At 49.8% G+C, this 24,919-nt stretch overlaps 2 long non-coding RNA genes across 5 annotated transcripts; both read right to left on the bottom strand.

Annotated features, from left to right (window-relative positions):
• On the bottom strand, positions 1–23,856 carry LOC143693143 (uncharacterized). 4 transcript variants are annotated; one of them, XR_013180652.1, is made up of 4 exons: positions 7,967–8,147; positions 1,930–2,127; positions 265–462; positions 1–136 (listed from the first exon to the last, which is right to left on the bottom strand). It is a non-coding gene; the product is annotated as an uncharacterized LOC143693143 (long non-coding RNA). The 4 variants fall into 4 exon arrangements; XR_013180653.1 differs by lacking the exon at positions 7,967–8,147 and adding an exon at positions 2,999–3,078; XR_013180650.1 differs by lacking the exons at positions 1,930–2,127; positions 7,967–8,147 and adding an exon at positions 23,198–23,856.
• Positions 13,219–15,820, bottom strand: LOC143693145 (uncharacterized). Its single transcript, XR_013180655.1, has 4 exons — positions 14,741–15,820; positions 14,186–14,250; positions 13,502–13,565; positions 13,219–13,246 (listed from the first exon to the last, which is right to left on the bottom strand). It is a non-coding gene; the product is annotated as an uncharacterized LOC143693145 (long non-coding RNA).
• Positions 23,857–24,919: the final 1,063 nt, after the last annotated feature.

The raw sequence follows: 24,919 nt of genomic DNA, 5'->3' as shown, positions 1-24,919 counted from the left end.
TTCCCAAATTCCTTACAACTTCCGAGTTTGAATCCAAGCAAAAAGCAAAATTCATGCACTTGTGAGTCCGGTGCTCCTGTCAGATTCTGTCTCACTCCACATCTTCTTACACTTTCAGTCTGAACGCTGTCCTGCCCTGATGGGTTTGACAGAAGAATTGGCACATGTTAAGAGAGCATTTCCCTTCCTCCCTCCCTCCCTCCCCAGAGCTGGTTTCCTTAGCGCATTTCAATCGATCCCAAGCCCGCAACGATGTGCGCTCACCTCAAGGCTCACAGCAAGCACGCAGCAGCTCAGGCTGACTTGGCTCCAGGGCTCCGTGCCTTAGATAGCTGAGAAAACTTCCCATGAACCTCTGTTCCAAGACATTGGAAGGCAAACTCAGCTCCGTCTCAGCGTCTCGGTGGGAGGCGGGAGCACATCTGGCTGAGCCAAAAAAATCCCTTCTTGGGCGGCTGCACTCTGCCGGAAAGGGGAAACACGTGCTAGTGAACAGCAGCTCAGAAACAATTCTTTTCTAATGTTACCTGCTCTACTTGACTGCTCGCTAACACAAGTCTCATTTTACCATTGCAGGGAGAAGGCTGTAGGAAAATGTCTGATGAGCAGCCACAAAAGGCCTCACTCCCTGCTACACAGCCTGCAACAACCTCGGCAGAGCGGAGCAGCCAAATCACCGCACTCTCCTTGCCGTGGGCAAGGGTAGAAGATGACTGGGGGAGGCACATAAAAAGAAGGGAAACGCTCCTATAAATGCACAGCCATTTGCTTTCAGAAGCCCAGAGGTCAGGATCTTCTCTAGGAAGCCAGACGTGACATGATATTTCTAAGATTTTCTTCTTCATCGAAGGAAATGTACGTACATACCCACTCTTACAAACGTACCTACGGTTCTGGGGTTTTTTTTCTTCTGAAGCTCCAAGAATGATTTCCCACCTTGATTCATTCAGAAGAAACGGCCCCTGTGACTCAGGTCAGAAGGGCGGCCTGCGTTTTTGATCACGACAGCTTTTGGCTTTACCCTGTGAGCAGGAGCAGCAAGAGCTGAGGCTCAGCAGAGGCTGACCCCGGCCAGCCCCTTCCTCCCTTCCCTGTGTGTCACAATGACTTCCAGGCAGAAGGATGCAAAGCAGGTTTGTGTCTTTTCTCTTCAGTGCCAAGAGGTAAAAGATGTAGGCTTTGAAATAACTAATGACCCTCTCTTGGAACTCTCCCAAGGACAGTTTGAAAGCAAAGACAGAAGATTGCTGCTAAATCCATATGGGATAAGGATGAGAGCAGCAAGGATCCGAGGCCAGCAGCGTTGCCAGGCAGTGTCACGTCCCTGCCACCTTGTGACAAGGCACACAGCTGCAAAGCCCCAAAGCCTGCAAGCCCTGGAGCTGCCGCACGGATGGACCTGGTTCCCTTCCCAGGTGCCCAGAGGGACACCTGAGGGCAGGTGTCGTCCCCCGCCCCCCGAGGGCGCACCCAGAGCCCCGGGCAGGGACGGAGTCACTGACGGCTCTCTGGGGACGAGACCCTCCCTGCAGGTGACACCGGCTTGTCCTCTCCCTGTGGCACAGGGACCTCCAGGCTCTAGGACCAGCCTCATTTTGTCAGCATCCAGGTGCTGTGCTAGAGCCAGAGGGGTCAAGGCTTTCCAGAACCATAGGATCCGTAGCATCCTTGCGGTTGGAAAAGCCTTCTAAGGACATCGAGCCCAGCTGCTGCCCCCCCAAGTCAGGTCCCTAAACACCACATCTTGACATCCTTGACATGTCTCCAGGCATGGGGACTTTCCTGGGCAGCCTGCTCCTACGCCTCAGCACCCTTTCAGGGAAGAAATTTTCCCTCCAATCCAATCTAAGCCTTCCCTGCTGCAAGTTGAGGCCATTTCCTTTTGCCGTGTCACTTCTTACCTGGGAGACCTCGGTACTTCAACCTTACCTGCTCCTTCCCTAGGCGGTCTCTGGCTTGGCTGGAGGAGAGGAGAAACACTCCCACCACAGGAATGGCAGCTCAGGAGGTCCCACACCAAGGCCAGGGGGAGCAGCCGTCCTCGCCAGAGCTCGCACGTCCCTTCTTCTCAGAGATTGGCTCTGCTTTTCCTCCCGGGCAGATCTCTGCTGAGTGCTTCACACTCGCCTGTTTGGAGGAGGGGGGGAAAAGAGGTTAGCCAAGTTTTTTATCCAGACTTAGCTGCTGGCTTTGCCTCCTCCTGACTTCCTTCTGCTAAGAAAACAGCTGCCTTTGGACTTCTAGGGGCAACTTGCACGTCATGCCTGAAAAGGAACTACAGAAAAGCGCCTCATTTATAAAGCCTCAGCCAAGAAGACAGACAGCCATGGCAGGCACCAGGCCAGCTCTGCTCCTCCTTCAAGTTGTTCCCAAAGCTGCTGGAAGAACTGAAGGCTACTTTGGCCTTCCATTGCTCTGCTTGTCCCGAGAAAGAGCTTTGAGTGTTGTTACCCCTCCAGAAAGGAAGGGCCTTTCTGTCTCACACGCTCGGTGCCACAAGGCTACGCAGCCTCTGCTCCAGGTGGGAAGGGCTTCCTTCCTCCTCTGGCACCTGGCTGGCACAGGGCACAGGTTGCTCAGAGGTCCCGGGGCTGCCCCACCGCTGCAAGTGCTCAAGGCCCGTCGGTGCTCTGCGATGAGGCTCTGAGCAAGCTGCTCTATGGAAGCACGTCCCTGCCCACGGCAGCAGCAGCCTTGGAATGAGGTGATCTTTAGAGCCCCTTGCAACCTGAATTCTTCCATGATTCTGGGAACTGAAAAAAGCGGGGAAAGAAATCTGTAAAGGTCACTAAATGCATCAAAGCACATCCCCATGGATCCAATCCTCAGCAGCCCATGCAAGGCAAGGTCAGAGCTCTCTGCCCACCGAGGACACGGCAAGCAGCACGGACCTTTCTCCCACTCTCCAGCACGGAGAAGTGGGAAGGCAGAGGGAGTCCGTCTGTTTACAGACACCGGAGGGCGGCGGGACGGGGCGGGGCGGGGCGGACGGTCTTACCTTGCAAAGCTGGCGGCAGAAAGGGCGGGCAGCGCCGCCGCCCCGCCGGGATTTTCCGGCCCGCCGTCGCTTCCTGGAGAGGCGCGTGTGCGGGCTTGGGGGGGGGTGCAGCTCCGTTCCGACGGCGTTCGCCCGCCCCCGCTCGCTGCCCCCGGCCCGCGGAGCGCTACGACCGCGCCTCCGCCGCCCGCCGAAAGCGGCCCCGCCGGGCCGCCCCCCCCCCCGGCCATTCTTCTCAGCCATCGTGTCCCTTTTGCACTCCTGAACGTCTTTCACCCCTCCCGGCCATTTACCGAGCCCGCCCCGCCCGCCCCTCGCTCCCGCCCCGCCCGCCCCTCGCTCCCGCCCCGCCCGCCCCTCGCTCCCGCCCCTCGCCCTTGCCTCGCTCGGCAGCCGCGCCCTTGCCCCGCCCCCGGCAGCCAGCGGCGAGGGGCAGGGCGCTGGCTCGGGGGGCTGCAGTACCGCGCTCTGGCCACAGGGCGGCAGACTCCCGGGTCCGCGATATCCCCGCCCTTTTGGCCGCCATTTTGAGAAGGTCAAAAAAAAAAAAATCCCGCGACATTGGCGACGCGCCACTCCCAACATGGCGGCCGAGAGAGGCCCCCCCCCCCCTCGGCCGAGAGAGGCGGTTACTCATATGCCGGTCAGAAACACGCCAAAATACGCCCGCCCGCGGCGCCACTGACCACACAGCCCGTGTCGGGTACACCTAAAACGCAAGAGAAAATCCCGCCGGGGCTGCGCCGGCGTCGGTGTTCCGTGCAGGCAGTCCGGATAGACACACCGGGGTCCTCCGCTTTCCCGCCCTTTTGGCCGCCATTTTCAGAAGGTCAAACAAACTCCCGCGACATTGGTGACACGCCACTCCCAACATGGCGGCCCAGAGAGGCCCCCTCGGCCGAGAGAGGCGGTTACTCACATGCCGGTCCGAAACACGCCAAAATACGCCCGCCCACGGCGCCGCTGACCCCACAGCCCATGTTGGGTACACCTAAAACGCCACAAAAATTCCGCCGGGGCTGCGCCGGCGTCCGTGTTCCGTGCAGGCAGTCCGGATAGACACACCAGGGCCCTCCGCTTTCCCGCCCTTTTCGCCGCCATTTTCAGAAGGTCAAACAAACTCCGCCACGCGCCACGCCCAAGAGGGCTGCCTGGCGGCGGCGCCGGGCTGCAGTACCGCGCTCTGCCCACAAGGCGGCAGCACTGCCGCCCACCCCAGCCGGGGGCGCCGCGCGCCTTGGGCCTGCGGGCGGCCAAGGCGGCAAGAAAGAACAGGGGCCATCCCCCCCAAAAACTCCTCTAAAAATAAATGCCAGAAACCTGCCTCTTACCAAACAAGAACCAAATAAGCCCCCTTTCTTTCATGCCTTCTTGAAATAAATTTGATAGTTCTAGTTTTCCTAGTTCTATTCACACGCATATTTAGACCGGACAGTGATGTGTTACGTCCTTTATACCATCTATTATGCCTATTCCTATTATCTGTATTTATTCATACTTTGTGGTTTTAGCAATATCATTATATATTGACTGTATATTTCTCGACTTCCATTTAGATTTCTATCATACTTTTATTCTTCCAAAAAAAATCCCATCTCTAACCAAACAAATACCAAAAAACCCTTCTTTTCAACTCTATTGAAATAGTTTTATATTTAGAGCTTGCATAATTAGATTCACTTTTATAGTCACCGTTTATACTGATGCATTCCATTCATCATTACATAGCACATATCTATTATTCACATCATAGAGATAAATCATTATTTTTATCATGTACCAAATCTACCGCTACAACTTCTTTTTTCTAATATTTTCAATTTTTATATCCATCTTGATGTATTCATGAGATCTTTTTACAAGTAGATTTCTACCTTTCTATCATTTGTATTTGTAGTTTTTATAATAAAACCCCTGCTTTTGCCAAGTAAAAAACAAAACCATCCTTTCTTTTAAACTACTTTTAATAATGTTGTTGTATTTACAGTTACCATATCTATAATGTTTTAGATATTATATCATAGTGATGTACTAGATTTATAGCCGTTTCCTATAATATACCATCATAAGATCTATACGGTATCACTTGTATTACGTGTTGTATGGATTTATGTCACTTTACATTTACAATCCTTTAATAATTTGATCTATATATCTGCATAGATTCGCAACACATTTCTAGATTTAAAATTTCCTTTGAGCTGTGTTTATATTTAGCATCTCTATTGATATATCTATCAACATACACAATGCTCTTTGAAAAATACAATATCTTATTGGAATATATCATGACTTAAGTTACCTGTTAAATTTTAAATAGAGATCGAATAGATCAAAATGAAAGTTTATTCCCATTTCTACACATCTACTCGTTTTGTTTAAAGATAGCTATCCTTAGAATTTTACATTTAAAATCCAATTCCTAAATGCAATGACAAAACAAACAGCATCGAATTCCCACCAATGTCTTCCAAAACCATCAAGATACCTCCACCAGCCAAACGACTGCCAGCGAAAAAAACACACAACACTCTTTTCACTAACAGTTCTCATCACATCAGAAAAATGGAACCAAACGAAAAGAAAACCCTTGAGAAACACACGCAGCAAATCACAAAAACCTCTAAAAAAACCCAAACCAACTCGCTCAACTCCAATCAGTGCCACTGACCCTGAACGTTATTTTAAAAACTAACCAAAATTCTACATCTACACTAACTCAAAGAATAAGCAATACTCTGTCAAAAGAACTTTAGAAAGCGAACTAATGAACGAAATAGAAAAAAACCAAATAATCTCAACCACTAAAAAATAAGAAAATAACTACCCAAAAAAAAAAAAAAAAACCCTACTTAAAAAGACCCACCATATAAATACCCACGTTCCCAAAAATAAAACTGATCAATAACCACCAAATACGTCAAAGGACAACAAGAAACCAAAAGAAAAAAAAAAGAAAAAAACAAAAAAAACCAAAAGAAAATACATTTGTAAAACAAAAGTCCCCCAAACCAAAGCAACTTTAATTTACCTCAAAAAAATTATTCCCAACTGAAGAATAAACGCATAGAGCCTCATTCGATCAAAATAAAAATACCACCCAGAAATAAACACAAAGCCGAAAGAGAAACGTAACCATTGACAAGATCTCCCAAATGATCCGTCACAATAAAACGTACACTACAATCAAACAAACCAAAGAAATAAAAGCCCTGGAAGACGAGAAACACAAACGCAATTAGAGAGATTTTAAAAACCCCGCCGCTATTAACGACACGACGCCACCTCGAACCCACCGAAACAAACGCTACACGCCCACGCTAATAAAAGCCACGGCGACAGAATTAAAATCCGAGCCGCTGCTTCACGCAACGACCCGTAGAAACCATTGCACGCCTTTAAAAACAGAATAGCCCGGCAAAAAAAATATCCGACTACGGAACTCGATTCAAACCAAACCTTTATCGTCACCACCGGAACCGAGAACCTTACCGGTCAAGGAAGAACGCCATAGCCCTTAGCGCACACCCACTGCGACCAGAACAAACCCGTGCGATCGATCCCTACAAAGCACCTCCGAACCACGACACCCAAGAACTTGCGGCAGCCCAACCCCGCGCTGCCGGCCCCGGACGGAGCGCGGCTCCCGGCGGCAAAGCGGCTCCTCCGGCGGCTGCTCCGGCGCGCAGGGGCGGCGCCGCCCCGGAGACCCCCCCGCCCCCGCCCGCTCCCCCTGCCCGGGGGGCCCCGGCGGCGCCCGAGCCCCGCGCCCGGAGCGGACAGAGCGGCCGGCACCGGCCGGGCCGGCGCAGCAGCGCCCGCGCCGCCTCTGCCGCCCTTGGCCGGCCCGGCGCCAGCTGCCCTCGGCTCCGCACGGCGGCTCGCACCGGCAAAGCGGCTCCGCCGCTGCCGCGCCAAATTCCCCGTGCGCCTCGGCACCCGCCCGGCCCGGGCCGGCAGCGCTCCCGAGCGGCAACGCTCCGGCCCGGGCCGCGGCCACAAGAAGCGCCCTCAAATGCAGCGGCACAGCCCGACTGCAGCCCTGCAAACGCCGCCAGAGCTGCGGCTTCCCGCAACTCAACCCCGAAACTGACGCCGCGGGCGGCGCTCACCTCGCTTCAACAAGGGCAAAGAAATGGCTTCTCCCCTTCAAGTTCATCCCCTAGGAGAGCAGAAAAGAAGGGGCTTTCCTCCAATGAAATCCTTCAAGCCATGTGCAAGGGGGGATTTTGACCTCCATTCAAACCCTTGCTAAGGAGGGACACCAGCGCTGTCCCCTCCATTTAAACCTTAGGATGATGAAAATGGGCTGGCTACCTTCAAATCAAAGCCATCCGATGACAACAATACTTTGCCCATTCCCGTTCAAATGGAACGCAGGGATTCCCTGTCACCCCTGGGATACCCCTAACAGCCGGGAAAAGGCAGCTTTTCCTTCAATCGACATCCTTGGAACCGCAAGCGAAAGCGGATCCCCCCTAGTTCAAACACAGACAATATTAGGAGAGTAGCTGCTTGCCTCTCCTTCATTTCTTTTGTCTTCACAAGCTCCCTTTTTGTTCCTGGGGAACCGGGGAGGGGGGACTGCCAAGATCCAATTGAAAAGGGAAAGGACCAAAGTCCCCGCTCCAAATCCACACGCCCTCAGCCGTTCGGCTGCTGCTTCCCGGCGCAAAGATTCGTCCCTCGGCACCTCCTTGAAGCGATGCTCCGCGGATCCAAGCGCGTATCCAGGTGTTCGCCCAGACGCTGCGAGAAGCTCTCGCAGTCCTTCCATGAGACAGCCCCGGGAGCCCCCCCATGAACCCCTCTACTCAGCAGCTCCATGCAAAAGGCAGCTGAGGCGAAGCCTCCCCCTAAAACAGCCTCGCACCCCCCCCCCCCCCCCGGCAGGAGCCGGCCCCTCATCATCCTCACAGCTCACACCTGGGGCTGCTCCGAGCCCCCCATCATCCTCACAGCTCACACCTGGCGCTGATGCCACTCTCCAACAGCGCCTCTCCCCGTCCAGCACACAGCCCGCTTCTCACAGACACAGAGCCGACAGAAATCTGCTCCGGGTGCTGGCTTTTCTGAGTCCGTCTGCTTCCACAATTCAGACACGGACGTGCGCTGATGGCACTGAGGGAAAGCTTTCCAGTGCACAAAACTGTCATTCTGGTAGCGCGCTTTGAGACGCCTTCAGAAAAAGCAGAATCAGCGCCGCCTCCTAAGAGCCCTGCTGAGGAACCCCGCCCTCCTTGGGACACCCAATGCAGCAGAGCTCGAAAAACGAGGGCAAAAGTCAAGCTTGGAGTGGAAAAAGACAATAGAAATACAGCAGCCTTTCAAGAAAGCCTTCACACAGTAATAGTGGGAGCCGGTCCCATTTCTTCTTTCCTTGCTCTCTGGAATGACATCAATACGAAGTAAAAAACCCACACGAAACACAAGGCAGAGCTGGGATTTGACACGTCTTCCTTTTGGCTCTCGGGATGACAAGCGCCTCTTCCGGGACTGCGACACGCTTTGGGCGCTGGCAGAGAACGGAGGCAAAAGGTGCCAGAGAGCCCTTTCTATCGCCTTCAGCCCCTGCAGCTGTTCTGAGGGTTCCAGGGCACAGCTCGGTCCGCTCCTAGATCAAAACCTCACGGCAATATCTTCAGAACTACTACGCATCTCCAGTCGGAACCTTCTACATTCCTGTAAACAAATGAGTGCATAGAGAGGCTTTCTCCCCAGCTGAGTTTAGAGACCAATTCCTATTCTTTAGCAATACCTAGAAAACCGAATGCCTTGCCAGGTTTTAGCATCCTACACCCACTCACCCCTCCCTGTGCATTTGGTGGCAGCTTTGGGTCCCTCTGGGGGACGGCACCCAGCGTGACCCCCGCCCCTCGCCCGCCCCCCACCTGCTCCTGCACCGCCGTGGGGCTCCCTCTCCCGGGCACCTTGGGCTGCCCCCAACGGCATCAGAGCCCCGAGTCTTCACCCCGCCTTTCCCTGACCCCCAAAGAAGGCTCCGAACGAATCCGACTGCCCCGGACAGCAGCGCAGCGCTTCCCCCAAGCCCTTCCCACACGTGCATGGCCCCAGCAAGGGATTCTGCTGCAACAAGAAAGGGGGGGCAGCCCCCAGAAGGCTTGAGGTTCCTGCCCAGCCTCGCTGTCACGGGCCAGGGGCAGCGAGAGAGGGAGCGGCACAGACGGCGGGGACGGCCCGGCACGGAGCGGGGGCCGCTCTCAGCGCGATGCCGGCAAAGCCGCAGCTCCGGCGCTGTCGGCCGCGCTGCTTGAGCGGCACGGGGGGATCCGCCGAGAGCCTCCGGCCCCGCGCGGGGACTCCCGCAAGGGCCCAGGGGCGCCGGGCTCCGGCCCTCGGGGCTTTATTCTCCGGCAGCCCGAGCCCCGCGGCTGCGGGGCAAAGAAGGAAAGGGGGCACGGGAAGAGAGGAGCGAGAGCAGGGCACGACAAAGGGCGGCGAGGGAGCTCGGGCTGTGCAGGAAAGCGGCACGGGAAGGGAAAGCCCGGGACGAGGGTACACGGAGGCTGGGCAGAGGAAGGAGACAGGGGGAACAGAAGGGAGTAGCGGGCTAGGGACAGGACAGGAAGGAGCCGGCTTTGCGGGGGGAGAGGGAATGGGGGAAAGGGAGCGAGAGAAGGCGAAGACGGGGAGAAGGAAGGAGGGCTAGAGAGAGGGACAGGCGGGGAAGCCTCCCAGAGCCCCGGCTGCACCCCGAGCCCGGCCCGGCGCCTCGCCCTACCCGGGATGCTGCGGCGCTCGGCGGAGCTCGGCTCGCTCCGGAGACGCTCGGCTCCAGTCGGCTCTTGGCGCCTCAACTCGGCTCTTGGCGCCTGCATTCGCCTCTTCGGCCGAGCTCGCCTCGCTTCGGCCCAACTCCCAGCCGCTCTGTGCCTTCGGCGCGCCTCGGCTCCGCTCGCCTCGCCTCGGCTCCCCGACGGCGGGCGGGCAAGCGCCGCCGCCTCCCGTTCAGCTCGCCCGGCTCGGGGCTCTCCCGCTGCCGCGTCCCGCGGGTGGCCCGGCCACGGCGCGGACACGACCGGGAGCGCGGGCTCGGGCAGGAGCTCATTAGGCTGGGAGCGCACTGGCGCTAAGCAGCGCGCACGAGAGCAGCAGGCTCGCTTCGCCTGAGCTCGGCTCGCTTCGCTTCAGGCAGCCTCGGAAGCCTCGCCTCGGTTCGCTCGAGGCCGTCAGGGTCGGCCGCTCTCGCCTTGCTTCGGCCGAGCTCGTGCGATTCCCCCGAAGGCGGCGGCGTTCGGTTGTGGTTTTAGAAATAGCCTCCTCTATCGATTGGATCTCTCTACAGTTAGATTTATATTTCTAGAATACGTCTATTAATCCAAACAAAAACCCCATCTCTAACCAAATAAATACAAGAAAACACCTTCTTTTAAACGGTATCGAAATATTTTTATACTTTGTGTAATTATACTCACATTTATATTTATCGTTTCTTTTGATGCAATCTATTAATAATTATCTATAATATCTATAAAATTCTAGACATGTATTTAAAGTATTATCTATATTATGTATCGTATCTACTGCTGCAACTGATTTTTTCTTCTAGTTTTAAACTTTCTCTGTATGTATTTATGATATCTTTCTAGACTTAGATTTCTACCTTCATATTCTTTGTATTTATCATTTTTATCATCAAAACCCTGCCTATTGACAAGTTAAAAAAACCGCTTTCTTTAACGATCTAAAAAATATTTTTATATTTATAATTTTCATATTTCTATTTATAATTTGCTCTCTAGTACGTGATAACATACCTGCTCCTGCACCGCAGTGGGGCTCCCTCTCCTGGGCACCTCGGGGTGCCCCCAACGGCATCAGAGCCCCGAGTCTTCACCCCCCCCCCCCCCCCCCCCCCCTTTTCCTCTAGTTAGAAACTACACTGGAACTTTTTTCTGGAAACAAAGACATGACCTAAATCCTCTCCCCATGTCCTAGACAGACAGATGTTCAGTTCTTAGTTGACTGGGCAGCAGTTTCTTCAATAGAATGATAAACAATATGGAAACGTTTTAGCTACAAGCAAATAGGCAAATCGGAACAAGGTCCTGGTGGCCAGCCACTGCAGTTCTTTTGAAGCAATTTTTTAAACAATCAAATACTGATACCACAAAAAATAAAGCAAAAAGCTGACTACTGGCTAAGAAAGAAGGAAAAATTAACTTTTGACGACAACAACAACATTCCAAGGACACAGGCTTTTTTCCAATCTCAGACCTTATTACTACTACCTCTCTTGGGAATTCTCATCGTGGATCCCAAAAGGAATAAATCCCTCAGCGTGTCCTAAAGCACCAAGGAGCTACCTACAAGTGAAGGTGGCTACTTTCAGTGCAGACACAGCTGATGACACAGCAGTGGCACAGTTCCGTGCTGCACAGGGATAATACTGTCTCCTCTTCTCCAGCAGCTGACTCTCTCCTGCCATGGCTTCTGTAAATGCATCAGAGCACGACCTTAAACACAAACAGGCAAGAAAACACCATCCGAAGTCTTTCATTAAGCAGTACAAGAAGGGTTCCAAGCAGGGACCAACAGAATTTCAAGGAAGCAGTATGCAATTAAACCCCCTCAGACTCGTTCAAGTAGCCGGCAAAATGGAACCATTCAGAAACGACAAAGAAAACCCCCCCAAGTATTTATACAGGAGTCCTTAATGTCAGAAAGGGGATGACAGGTTATGTTCAGATAAGATGAATGTTTATTTGGATCTATAAATAAACTTCTCTCGTGGTCCTTTGCCAAAAAATAGAACCTACAAGTGAACACCTACACCTGCCTCAAGAGACCTAACGAGCCCCTGGCAGCCACCGGCATCAAAGCGCAGTGGATGTTTCTAATCCAGGCTAAGGAGAACAATATCACCTTTTGTTCTCTCCAGTTTGTTTCCTCTGCAGTCCTAGTTGCTTCTTATGATTTTTACAGTCTCTGTATCTTCTCGGGCAGCGCTGAGTCTGACGACCGGGATACGAGAGTCCTTCCCTGCCCTACGGAGAGAACCAGGAAAAAAAGTTCAAAAAAGAACAGGGCAGTTTGAAGTTAATACCTCCGACGAGAAGCAGCACCCGACAAACAGAGCAACGGTGAACAAAGCGTGACACCTCCCTGGGGACAGAAGACTTACAAACTCTCCGGGATTTACAATTCTAGTAACCAAGCCCTTCAGCACAGCAGCCAAGTGTCCCATTAGGTGGTGCTGCACCAAAGCACGATCCGAGAGGTTCCAAAGAGTGAAATGCACGTTACTGTCCAAAGACGTAAAATCTTGCAAAATAACAAAACTACAATAGATCTAAACTACAGGGCAAGAGTACAAGTGTTAGCTTGAGGAGCTGGAACCATCCAGGTGAGCAACTGCTAACCGGATCCTCAACAGACTTTGAGGAACCCTTCAGGATACAGAAGGGTTTTCCCCAGAAATTGCACAGGCCGAGTTTTGATAGAAGTGCACTTGCCAGATGCTCAGAAACGTCACCCATCCTCCGCCGGGTGTCCTGAGAGAGCTGCGAATGGCTCTCACCTGGTTTGAGCTGGTTCTGTAAGGGCTCAGGCTGAATTTCACCAGATGCAACCAAACTGGGCAACACCCAGTGGGACAGAAGGAACCCAAAGCTTGTTTTACCCAAAGCTTGGGTAAGCAGAGCTCCAGCAAATACTGAGGAAACGGACAGAACGGGGTAACAAATAATAAACATACCTTTTTTTTTTTTTTTTTTTTTTTTCTTTTCAGATGAGCAAAACAATTAAGGAGAAGGTGAAAACCTCACCATGACTGAACATTTCATCCCCTGTAAGCTGACCATCCTTAGCATAGAGGACTCCAAATTTAAAATTCACCGATCCCAGGAAAATAAAACCAAATATTATTTGGTAAACAGTCAAACAGAAGACATAAAAATTTGTTTCCTCTAATCTTTGCATACATCCTACACGTTAGAACATACATTTTATACCGTCTCCTACTACACAATAATTTACCTTTAAACTTTGATAGTATAGCATAAAATCATTAACTTAGACGGGTGATCAATTATTATTAAATTGGTGCTTCAAGTTATTTTTGCTGTCAGGTTCAAAAAAACATGACTTCTTTTTACTGTAACAAGCAATTGATTTAGAAGTCATCAAAAGCCCATCAAAATACAAAGCCGTATTCACCGGACGGGTCTGTGAGCAAGAAGTAGTTAGGCTTGTACTCACCTCTTGCCCTTCAAGAACCAATAAATCCTGTCAACAAAAACAGCATCTTTAGCCCCCTCCTATTAAAGATTCTACAAGGATGATGGTTTTATTGGTGTTTAGAAGTTTGGATTTGAAATGGCCAGTTCAATGGATAAAGAGACAGTTTAAGTAGTATTAGATTATTATTATTATTATTATTAGCTACTGGAAGAAACAAACCAGTAGGATCTATACTTAATTACTTCTATTTCCAGGAAATCATAAAGAAAAAGAACCAAACCAAAAAAAGTCACTTCCTACCTTTTGTATCTCAGGATGAAAAATGTCTCTTGGGCTCTTCTCCAGTTTCTCCAGACTCCTGGCACTGAAATGCAAATGAACGAGTGCTTTATCGGAGGGCAAGTGCACATTCCAACCCCGAACCACCAACCGATGGCAGTTACAGCGCTTACAAAATGAATCCTTCCCAGAGCCTCTGGGAAATGGAACGGTTTGTGCAACTGCCATTTCTCCCCCAAAATACTAACTCCCAACACTTCCTAAACTGAGTTTGCATTTTAAAAACAGAAATTAGGGAGACTCAGGGTGGAGATCAGGTTGAAATTGATTTCCTTCTAAAGCACAGGGGCTCTGTTCCATCACCCTTCACTTTGGCTCCACACGGAATCACAGGGAGCATTTTAGGAGGGCTCAAGAACCAATTCTATTTCTCTCTTTTTTCTAGTGCTCTCTCTTCCTAAATAATTCAAGGCAAGTCAAATGAAAAAGGACAAGTTCAGCAGCAAATTCACACTTTTTCCCTTTGTCTGCTCAAGAACAGGCTTTAAAACCATTTCTTGCTGCCTTCAACGGTTAAGACTTGCAAAACGGTTTCGCAAGTTTGATAGGTTTATCATAAAAACCACAGAACGCAAGCTCTGAATGACAGGAAAAGGTACACAGGCAAATATCTCAGCTGATGGTGGCTTATTTGTAAACACAGACCTTAACGGAGATTGCACGGAGAATGTTTCAGTGGGACTCGAAGGGAAAAATATTTTCTGAGTACCCTGTAAACAAGAAAAGCTAGGATATATTACAGGACATACCCACGTGTTCTGCATATTCAAATAGGATTATCAATAAAAACATTTAAGAAGGAAGAAAACCAAGGTAATTTTACTCAGCTATATTTACTGCCGATTTAGAGGAAAAAAAAAAAAGTGAACCAGAAACGCCTACAGTAGAACTTTAAAACAATTGCTTGGATAAAAGCAGCTCATGGAACATGAAGTAGAAAAAAAGCGAAACCAGTATCAGACCTGCCTATTTTCTTACCATTGCACAAGAAAATCCGACAAGCGGTAGAAAGTCACTGCCTAAAACCGATCCTAGGATGTAACCGAGAACAATGGAGGCATTTGCTAATCTAAACGGAAACCTTTTCCGGACCCTAGTGTCAAATCACACGTTTTGTCTCTCAGCAGCTCGAGGCTGGAGAGCATTTCCCCTGGGGGTCGGGAGGGCAGGGGCACAAGGGGCTGAGTTTGCCGATCGCACCTGTGCCATCAGAAGGATCCTGCCCGGCGCTCCTTGCGCTCGCCATTCTCCGGGCCATCGCTGTGTTTTACTGCTCAGCGATGCCGCTCCATCTGTTTGCGTGGAAGGAAGAGCCACGAGCACTGAGGCACTCAGCAGCCGTGTCATGCCAGCGATGTCGAGCGCTCTCTGCTCGCAAGGCTGAGCACGCCGCGGAGCCGCCTCCGCAGCCGCTCGTCCGCCCCCGCCCGCAGCAGCGGCAGCGGCCCGAGGGAGACGGCTGCAGCTCGGCGGCTCCCGCGCCTCCGCCAGCCCGAGGGCAGCCGCCGCACAGTGACCGCGGCAGCGCCCGGCGCCGCTCGCCCGGGGCGGCTCCTGCAGCTCCCGGCCCGCGGCAGCAAAGCACCGCCTGGCGCTCCGCCATCGGCGGGCGGCAGCGCGCCCCGCCCGAGCTCAGCCCCCGCCACCGGGACCGCTGAGCGAGGCCGAGGCACCGGGCGGACGCCCCTTCCGCGCCGCTCGGCTCCGTGCGGACGGCCGGACGGAGGCTTCGCCCCTCCGGCGTCGCTGCCGCGGCTCCGTCCCGCGTGGGACAGGCGCCGGGAGCTCCCCGCGCCCAGCCCGCTCCCCCGGCACGCGGCCGCCTCGGGCCGCCAGCCATTCATATGGCGCGTCGGCCGTTGCGTCAGACGCCGCGCTTTACGGCCGCAGGGCCTGCCGGGAGTTGGAGTCTCGGACTGACAGCCACCGCTCCGTTCTCCGCCACCGGGAGCGGCGCTCCCGCCAGGGGATCAAACGGCTCCTTCGCTCCTGGGCGCGGAAGCACCTTAGGCAGCACCGCCCCTCCCGAATGTCCTTTCTTTTCCACTCCAACTCTTTTTTCTTTTTTTCACTCTGTTTTTCACCCCCTTTTCCACTTTCGCGCTTTCTTTTTCACTCTCACCCTTTTCCTTTTTCATTTTTTTTCTTCCTTTCTCTTCCTCCTTTTTTTTTTCTTCCTTTCCTTTTTCCTTTTCTTTCTTTCGCTCTTTCTTTCTTTCTGTCTGTCTTTCTCTATTTCTTTCTTTCTCTCGCTCTCTTCCTGTCTCTCTCTTTCTTTCTTTCTGTCTGTCTTTCTCTATTTCTTTCTCTCTCTCTTTCTTTCTTTCTCTCGCTCTCTTCCTGTCTCTCTCTTTCTTTCTTTCTGTCTGTCTTTCTCTATTTCTTTCTCTCTCTCTTTCTTTCTTTCTCTCGCTCTCTTCCTTTCTCTCTATTTCTTTCTTTCTGTCTGTCTCTCTTTCTTTCTTTCTCTCTGTCTCTCTGTCTCTCTCCCTTTCTCTCTGTCTCTGTCTCTCTTTCTTTCTTTCTCTCTTTCTCTCTCTCTCTTTCTTTCGTTCTCACTGTCTCTCTTTCTGTCTCTCTCTCTGTCTCTCTTTCTTTCTTTCTCTCTTTCTCTCTCTCTCTTTCTTTCGTTCTCACTGTCTCTCTTTCTGTCTCTCTCTCTCTGTCTCTCTTTCTTTCTTTCTTTCTCTCTGTCTCTCTTTCTCTCTCTCTTTCGTTCTCACTGTCTCTCTTTCTGTCTCTCTGTCTCTCTTTCTTTCTCTCTTTCTCTCTCTCTCTTTCTTTCGTTCTCACTGTCTCTCTTTCTGTCTCTCTCTCTCTGTCTCTCTTTATCTCTTTCTTTCGTTCTCACTGTCTCTCTTTCTGTCTCTCTCTCTCTGTCTCTCTTTCTTTATCTCTTTCTTTCGTTCTCACTGTCTCTCTTTCTGTCTCTCTCTCTCTGTCTCTCTTTCTTTATCTCTTTCTTTCGTTCTCACTGTCCCTCTTTCTGTCTCTCTCTCTCTCTCTCTGTCTCTCTTTATCTCTTTCTTTCGTTCTCACTGTCTCTCTTTCTGTCTCTCTCTCTCTCTGTCTCTCTTTCTTTCTCTCTCTTTCTTTCGTTCTCACTGTCTCTCTTTCTGTCTCTCTCTCTCTCTGTCTCTCTTTCTTTCTTTCTCTCTCTCTTTCGTTCTCACTGTCTCTCTGTCTCTCTCTCTCTGTGTCTCTTTCTTTCCTTCTCTCTTTCTCTCTCTCTCTTTCGTTCTCACTGTCTCTCTTTCTGTCTCTCTCTCTCTGTGTCTCTTTCTTTCCTTCTCTCTTTCTCTCTCTCTCTTTCGTTCTCACTGTCTCTCTTTCTGTCTCTCTCTCTCTGTGTCTCTTTCTTTCCTTCTCTCTTTCTCTCTCTCTCTTTCGTTCTCACTGTCTCTCTTTCTGTCTCTCTCTCTCTGTGTCTCTTTCTTTCTCTCTTTCTCTTTCTTTCGTTCTCACTGTCTCTCTGTCTCTCTCTCTCTGTCTCTCTTTCTTTCTTTCTTTCTTTCTCTCTCTCTTTCTGTCTCTCTCTCTCTCTCTTTCTTTCTTTCTCTCTGTCTCTCTCTCTCTTTCTTTCTCTCTGTCTCTCTCTGTCTCTCTTTCTTTCTCTCTCTCTCTCTTTCTTTCTCTCTGTCTCGCTTTCTGTCTCTCTCTCTCTTTCTTTCTCTCTGTCTCGCTTTCTGTCTCTCTCTCTCTCTTTCTTTCTCTCTCTCTCTTTCTTTCTTTCTCTCTGTCTCTTTCTTTCCTTCTTTCTTTCCTTCTTTCTTTCTCTCTTTCTCTCTTTGTCTCTCTCTCTTTCTTTCTTTCTCTCTTTCTTTCCCTGTATTTCTAATCTGGGATTTCCATTCTGGCTTTAGGATAAAAAAGCAGCAGTAGAAACGTTCAGGCTACCGGGGAGTGCAAAAAACCCCAAAACGGTAATGATTTTAGGAAAACTATTTCCTCCATGGGAGCCTGAAATTTTCTACAGCTGCAGGTGACATCGAGCTTTTATTTCTTCTTCTAGATAGTTTATACTTAATACTCTATGTATACAGCGCTCCCTGCCGTCTTCATGGGCGCACTGCAGGCACAGCGCCCTTTGCCGCCTGCATGGGCGCACTGCGGGCACAGCGCCCCCTGCCGTCTGCATGGGCGAACTGCAGGCAGAGTGCCGCCGAATGACGTCACCTCGTCGACACGGCGCCCCGCCCCGGCCCCGCCCCCAGCGCCCCTTGGAAAGACCCCAAGGCGTAGCCGTTTTGCCAGCTGCCTGATCAAAATGCCGACACCCACCTCGAGCCCTAGAAACGATTTCCCGCGACGCCGAACCCGGCAGGCGAACCGGAATGCCATCATCGCAATTGAAACGCCACAGAAAAGCTCGTCGGGGCCGCGCCGCCATCGGTGTTCCGTGCAGGCAGTCCGCATAGACACACCGCCGGGGGCCCTCCGTTCTTCCGCCCTTTTGAGAAGGTCAAACAAACTCCGCCACGCGCCACGCCCAAGAGGGCTGCCTGGCGGCGGCGCCGGGCTGCAGTACCGCGCTCTGCCCACAAGGCGGCAGCACTGCCGCCCACCCCAGCCGGGGGCGCCGCGCGCCTTGGGCCTGCGGGCGGCCAAGGCGGCAAAAAGGAACAGGGGCGATCCCCCCCAGAAGCTGCTCTGAAATAAATGCCCCAAAACAACCAGGAAGAAGAAAAAAATCCTCCTGCCTCTAACCTAATAGGATAAAAAAAAAAAAAAAAACAAAAACACCAAACCAAACCCAAACCCAACAATTTATTTTAAAAAAATATGTAAATATTTTTTAAAATAGTTTTTCATATTAATATTCACCTTTCTATTTATAATGCGTATTGATGTATATTTATACATTTCTATTTATAAATAAATTTCTATTCTATATTACATCTCTCCCTAGTACTTAAATTTATTTCTCTATTTTTATACATATTTTTACATAGTAAGTATATATTTGTTAGGATTTTTGCTTCTGTAACGTTTACATTATTTAAAATAATTCCCCTGCCCCTACCCGGATAAAAGCCAAAAAGAACCCCCTTTAATTTCGACTGCATTTAAATTTGTAAAAAAATTATTTTTTTTTCATCTTTATATCCACATTTATATTTCAAATGTATATTGATGTGTAATGTTTATTTTTACATTTATAATTTCCGATTTTTTATAAGTTTATATTCTATTTTACATCTGTTCCTATTTCTTCTATTTATTGACATCTTTTTATTCATATCTTTCTATATTTAATCTATATTTCTGTGTTAGGATTTTTACTTCTGTAACTCTTCCATTATTTAAAATAAAACCCCTGCCTCTACCCAAATTCAAGCCAAAAAGAACCCCTTTCTTTTCAACTCTATTTCAATCTTTTTTAAAATTGTATCTTTCAGGTTCATGTTCACATTGACATTTAAACTGTATATCAATGTCTACTCTTATTTGTATTCTATATTACATCCCTTCCTATTATTTCTATTTCCTTAGGTTTTATATTTATATCTTGATTATCTATCTCAATATTTAGAAACAGGTAAGAGTAATATCTATGTTCATATTATTTCAAATAAAAACCCTGCCTCTAACCCAAGAAGAGCCCAAAAAACCCCAACCCTTTCTTTTAGACAATATTTGAATAGATTTTACCCCTAGGTTTTCCTATTGATAGTCACATTTCTATTTATAATGTGTATTGCTTACTGATCCATTTCTCTTTATCAATGTCAATTTATAAATCAATTGATATTCTACATTACATCTATTCCGAGGACTTATTTCTATATTTTTATACGTATTTTGATTCATTGATTATCTATTTCTGCGTTCAGATTTTCACTTCTGGAACACTTGTGTTATTTCAAATAAAACCCCTGCCTCTACTCAAACAAAAGCCAAAAAATTCCCTTTCTTTCCAACTATATTTACATCTTCTTCTATTTCTATTCCCATTTCTCATTTATATTGCCACATAAGGTCATTTCTATTCTATACTACAACTCTTCATATTACTGACATAGATTTAGATTTCAATTTCTATCCATAGTTTCGTCATTTCTCTTTCTAGACTTATGATAGATTTCTATCTTAAGATTCACATTTCTATAATACTTCTATTATTTCAAATAAAACCCCTGCCTCTAACCAAACAAAAACCAAAGACACCCCTTTATCTAAACCATATTTAAAACTCTAAAAATCATCTCATTTTTCATCATTCTCTTCACATTTACTTTTATAATTTTTATTTATTACATTTGTAGGTATTATACATACTAGAGAGAATACCTTTTAATAGAATAATAGATATATAGTATTTTTATATCCTAGATATTCTTTTACTTCTATTTCTTTATATTCAATATTTAGAGAGATCGGTATACGCGTTATATATTTGGAGATCTGGATTTTTATTTTTATATTATTTCTATCTAGAAAAAAAACCCCAGCCTATAACCTAATAAAAAAAATCCCAAAAAATCCCCAATTCCTTTTAACTCTATCTAAATATTTTTATATTTACAACCGATCTTTATATATCTTTGTATACATATATAATAGACTATCGTTTCTATAGATTAGCATCTGTTACAATAATATACTATATAGTATAGTTTTATGTGTTTATCTATTTGTTTTCTCTATTTATGTTTACCACTATCATTTTATATTTGTTTTTATATTGATATTTATTTCTACTTTAATTAATCTATATATTAGACCGTATCAATTTGTTAACCCAACGCATCAGAACCACACAAATACCGCGCCTTCGGCAGCACCGGTACGCAGCCCACGCTCATCCCATCGCAGCGTATCCAAACCAAACCTATTTCTAGGACTAACAGAACAAAGACCCCACAACATTTAACCCTAAGAAAAACTCAAATCAACCGAACTGTCAAGACATTTGAAATCCCACTATAACTAGCCCAAAAGCTCCGTACATTCTCATCATAAACTTCCTCCTCAACCAATGGCTCAAAACCCCAAAAAACTCAGATACACATGGAAAATGACAGAACTGCTAGTCAAAACAAACACCCATGAAAAATTCAATCCAACCAACTCACTAAACTCAAAACCCTACAACTGACCCTAAACATTACTAAAAAAAGCCCCCAAAGCTCTACCTTGAGGCTAACTCACAAATAATAACCAATCATCTAGAAAGGTTATCTTCCAAATTTTAAAACAACTCATTAAAAGCATGAAAATAAAAAAAATCGAAACTATTAAAATACTAAAAAATATCACTACCCAAATTGAAAGACACATTGCCTCTAGAAACCCACCGTCAACAAACGCCCCTGTCCCCCAAAAGAAAACCAGAAACAAAACAGCAAAGCAGAAAGAAATCGGAACTTAGGAACGCTAAAACCAGAACGTTCAAGAAGTTCCACCATATCCCTGATCGTACACCAACTACAAACAACGTGAAACGATACAAACAATTCTTAAAGACCGCCTTAAAACCACTACATTAAAAACCCTTTCAACAATTCAAAACTGCATTGAACAAAAGCCATCTCATAAATTAACACCCAAAACTCCAGCAGCCCAGCTGGCCCTACCAAATCTCTCTGTTGATACACACAGTAAACAAAACCAAAATCCCAGGAATACCTGTCAGAAGTCTAGGAAAGAAACCTCTTGAAATTTATCCTACCTCAAATACAAACCAACCCGTCCAGAAAGTGAGCTTCACTCAAAAAAACTATTTACACAGAGGTAATAAGACCAAGAAATAAAACAACACACCATATAACGAACCACCAACGAATACAACAGCGAAGGAAAAAAAAAACCCACGTTTTTTTCTTTTTTTTTATTTCAACTAGCTTCCTTTATTAGCTAGAACCAAAGATTTTGCCAGGGCTGTAACAACAACAACAACTTCTTTTTCTTCTTCTCCTTCTGAAATGTCCCTTCTCCTTCCCAAATTCCTTACAACTTCTGCGTTTGAATCCAAGCCAAAAGCAAAATTCGTGCACTTGTGAGTCCGGTGCTCCTGTCAGATTCTCTGTCTCCCTCCACATCTTCTTACACTTTCAGTCTGAACGCTGTCCTGCCCTGATGAGTTTGACAGAAGAATTGGCACATGTTAAGAGAGCATTTCCCTCCCTCCCTCCCTCCCCAGAGCTGGTTTCCTTAGCGCATTTCAATCGATCCCAAGCCCGCAATGATGCGCGCTCTGCCGGAAAGGGGAAACACGTGCTAGTGAACAGCAGCTCAGAAACAATTCTTTTCTAATGTTACCTGCTCTACTTGACTGCTCGCTAACACAAGTCTCATTTTACCATTGCAGGGAGAAGGCTGTAGGAAAATGTCTGATGAGCAGCCACAAAAGGCCTCACTCCCTGCTACACAGCCTGCAACAACCTCGGCAGAGCGGAGCAGCCAAATCACCGCACTCTCCTTGCCGTGGGCAAGGGTAGAAGATGACTGGGGGAGGCACATAAAAAGAAGGGAAACGCTCCTATAAATGCACAGCCATTTGCTTTCAGAAGCCCAGAGGTCAGGATCTTCTCTAGGAAGCCAGACGTGACATGATATTTCTAAGATTTTCTTCTTCATCGAAGGAAATGTACGTACATACCCACTCTTACAAATGTACCTACGGTTCTGGGGTTTTTTTTCTTCTGAAGCTCCAAGAATGATTTCCCACCTTGATTCATTCAGAAGAAACGGCCCCTGTGACTCAGGTCAGAAGGGCGGCCTGCGTTTTTGATCACGACAGCTTTTGGCTTTACCCTGTGAGCAGGAGCAGCAAGAGCTGAGGCTCAGCAGAGGCTGACCCCGGCCAGCCCCTTCCTCCCTTCCCTGTGTGTCACAATGACTTCCAGGCAGAAGGATGCAAAGCAGGTTTGTGTCTTTTCTCTTCAGTGCCAAGAGGTAAAAGATGTAGGCTTTGAAATAACTAATGACCCTCTCTTGGAACTCTCCCAAGGACAGTTTGAAAGCAAAGACAGAAGATTGCTGCTAAATCCATATGGGATAAGGATGAGAGCAGCAAGGATCCGAGGCCAGCAGCGTTGCCAGGCAGTGTCACGTCCCTGCCACCTTGTGACAAGGCACACAGCTGCAAAACCCCAAAGCCTGCAAGCCCTGCAGCTGCCGCACGGATGGACCTGGTTCCCTTCCCAGGTGCCCAGAGGGACACCTGAGGGCAGGTGTCGTCCCCCGCCCCCCGAGGGCGCACCCAGAGCCCCGGGCAGGGACGGAGTCACTGACGGCTCTCTGGGGACGAGACCCTCCCTGCAGGTGACACCGGCTTGTCCTCTCCCTGTGGCACAGGGACCTCCAGGCTCTAGGACCAGCCTCATTTTGTCAGCATCCAGGTGCTGTGCTAGAGCCAGAGGGGTCAAGGCTTTCCAGAACCATAGGATCCGTAGCATCCTTGCGGTTGGAAAAGCCTTCTAAGGACATCGAGCCCAGCTGCTGCCCCCCCAAATCAGGTCCCTAAACACCACATCTTGACATCCTTGACGTGTCTCCAGGCATGGGGACTTCCCTGGGCTCCTACGCCTGAGCACCCTTTCAGTGAAAAAATTTTCCCTCCAATCCAATCTAAGCCTTCCCTGCTGCAAGTTGAGGCCATTTCCTTTGGCCGTGTCACTTCTTACCTGGGAGACCTCGGTACTTCAACCTTACCTGCTCCTTCCCTAGGCGGTCTCTGGCTTGGCCGGAGGAGAGGAGGAACACTCCCACCACAGGAATGGCAGCTCAGGAGGTCCCACACCAAGGCCAGGGGGAGCAGCCGTCCTCGCCAGAGCTCGCACGTCCCTTCTTCTCAGAGATTGGCTCTGCTTTTCCTCCCGGGCAGATCTCTGCTGAGTGCTTCACACTTGCCTGTTTGGAGGAGGGGGGGAAAAGAGGTTAGCCAAGTTTTTTATCCAGACTTAGCTGCTGGCTTTGCCTCCTCCTGACTTCCTTCTGCTAAGAAAACAGCTGCCTTTGGACTTCTAGGGGCAACTTGCACGTCATGCCTGAAAAGGAACTACAGAAAAGCGCCTCATTTATAAAGCCTCAGCCAAGAAGACAGATGCAGCTGCAGCTTCGCCATGCCCACTGCCTGCAGAGCCGGCAGGCACCAGGCCAGCTCTGCTCCTCCTTCAAGTTGTTCCCAAAGCTGCTGGAAGAACTGAAGGCTACTTTGGCCTTCCATTGCTCGGCTTGTCCCGAGAAAGAGCTTTGAGTGTTGTTACCCCTCCAGAAAGGAAGGGCCTTTCTGTCTCACACGCTCGGTGCCACAAGGCTACGCAGCCTCTGCTCCAGGTGGGAAGGGCTTCCTTCCTCCTCTGGCACCTGGCTGGCACAGGGCACAGGTTGCTCAGAGGTCCCGGGGCTGCCCCATCGCTGCAAGTGTTCAAGGCCCGTCGGTGCTCTGCGACGAGGCTCTGAGCAAGCTGCTCGATGGAAGCACGTCCCTGCCCACGGCGGCAGCAGCCTTGGAATGAGGTGATCTTTAGAGCCCCTTGCAACCTGAATTCTTCCATGATTCTGGGAACTGAAAAAAGCGGGGAAAGAAATCTGTAAAGGTCACTAAATGCATCCAAGCACATCCCCAAGGATCCAATCCTCAGCAGCCCATGCAAGGCAAGGTCAGAGCTCTCTGCCCACCGAGGACACGGCAAGCAGCACGGACCTTTCTCCCACTCTCCAGCACGGAGAAGTGGGAAGGCAGAGGGAGTCCGTCTGTTTACAGACACCGGAGGGCGGCGGGACGGGGCGGGGCGGGACGGGGCGGGCGGTCTTACCTTGCAAAGCTGGCGGCAGAAAGGGCGGGCAGCGCCGCCGCCCCGCCGGGATTTTCCGGCCCGTCGTCGCTTCCGAAGCCTGGAGAGGCGCGTGCGCGGGCTCGGGGGGGGTGCAGCCCCGTTCCCGTTCCGACGGCGTTCGCCCGCCCCCGCTCGCTGCCCCCGGCCCGCGGAGCGCTGCGACCGCGCCTCCGCCGCCCGCCGAAAGCGGCCCCGCCGGGCCGCCCCCCCCCCCGGCCATTCTTCTCAGCCATCGTGTCCCTTTTGCACTCCTGAACGTCTTTCACCCCTCCCGGCCATTTACCGAGCCCGCCCCGCCCGCCCCTCGCTCCCGCCCGCCCCTCGCTCCCGCCCCGCCCGCCCCTCGCTCCCGCCCGCCCCTCGCTCCCGCCCCTCGCCCTTGCCTCGCTCGGCAGCCGCGCCCTTGCCCCGCCCCCGGCAGCCAGCGGCGAGGGGCAGGGCGCTGGCTCGGGGGGCTGCAGTACCGGGCTCTGGCCACAGGGCGGCAGACTCCCGGGTCCGCGATATCCCCGCCCTTTTGGCCGCCATTTTGAGAAGGTCAAAAAAAAAAAAAATTCCCGCGACATTGGCGACGCGCCACTCCCAACATGGCGGC

The sequence above is a fragment of the Agelaius phoeniceus genome, unplaced genomic scaffold, assembly GCF_051311805.1.
Source record: "Agelaius phoeniceus isolate bAgePho1 unplaced genomic scaffold, bAgePho1.hap1 Scaffold_305, whole genome shotgun sequence".
NCBI lineage: Eukaryota > Metazoa > Chordata > Aves > Passeriformes > Icteridae > Agelaius > Agelaius phoeniceus.
Note: the sequence above shows the minus strand (reverse complement) of the source record. Positions and strands in the feature narration are given on the sequence as shown.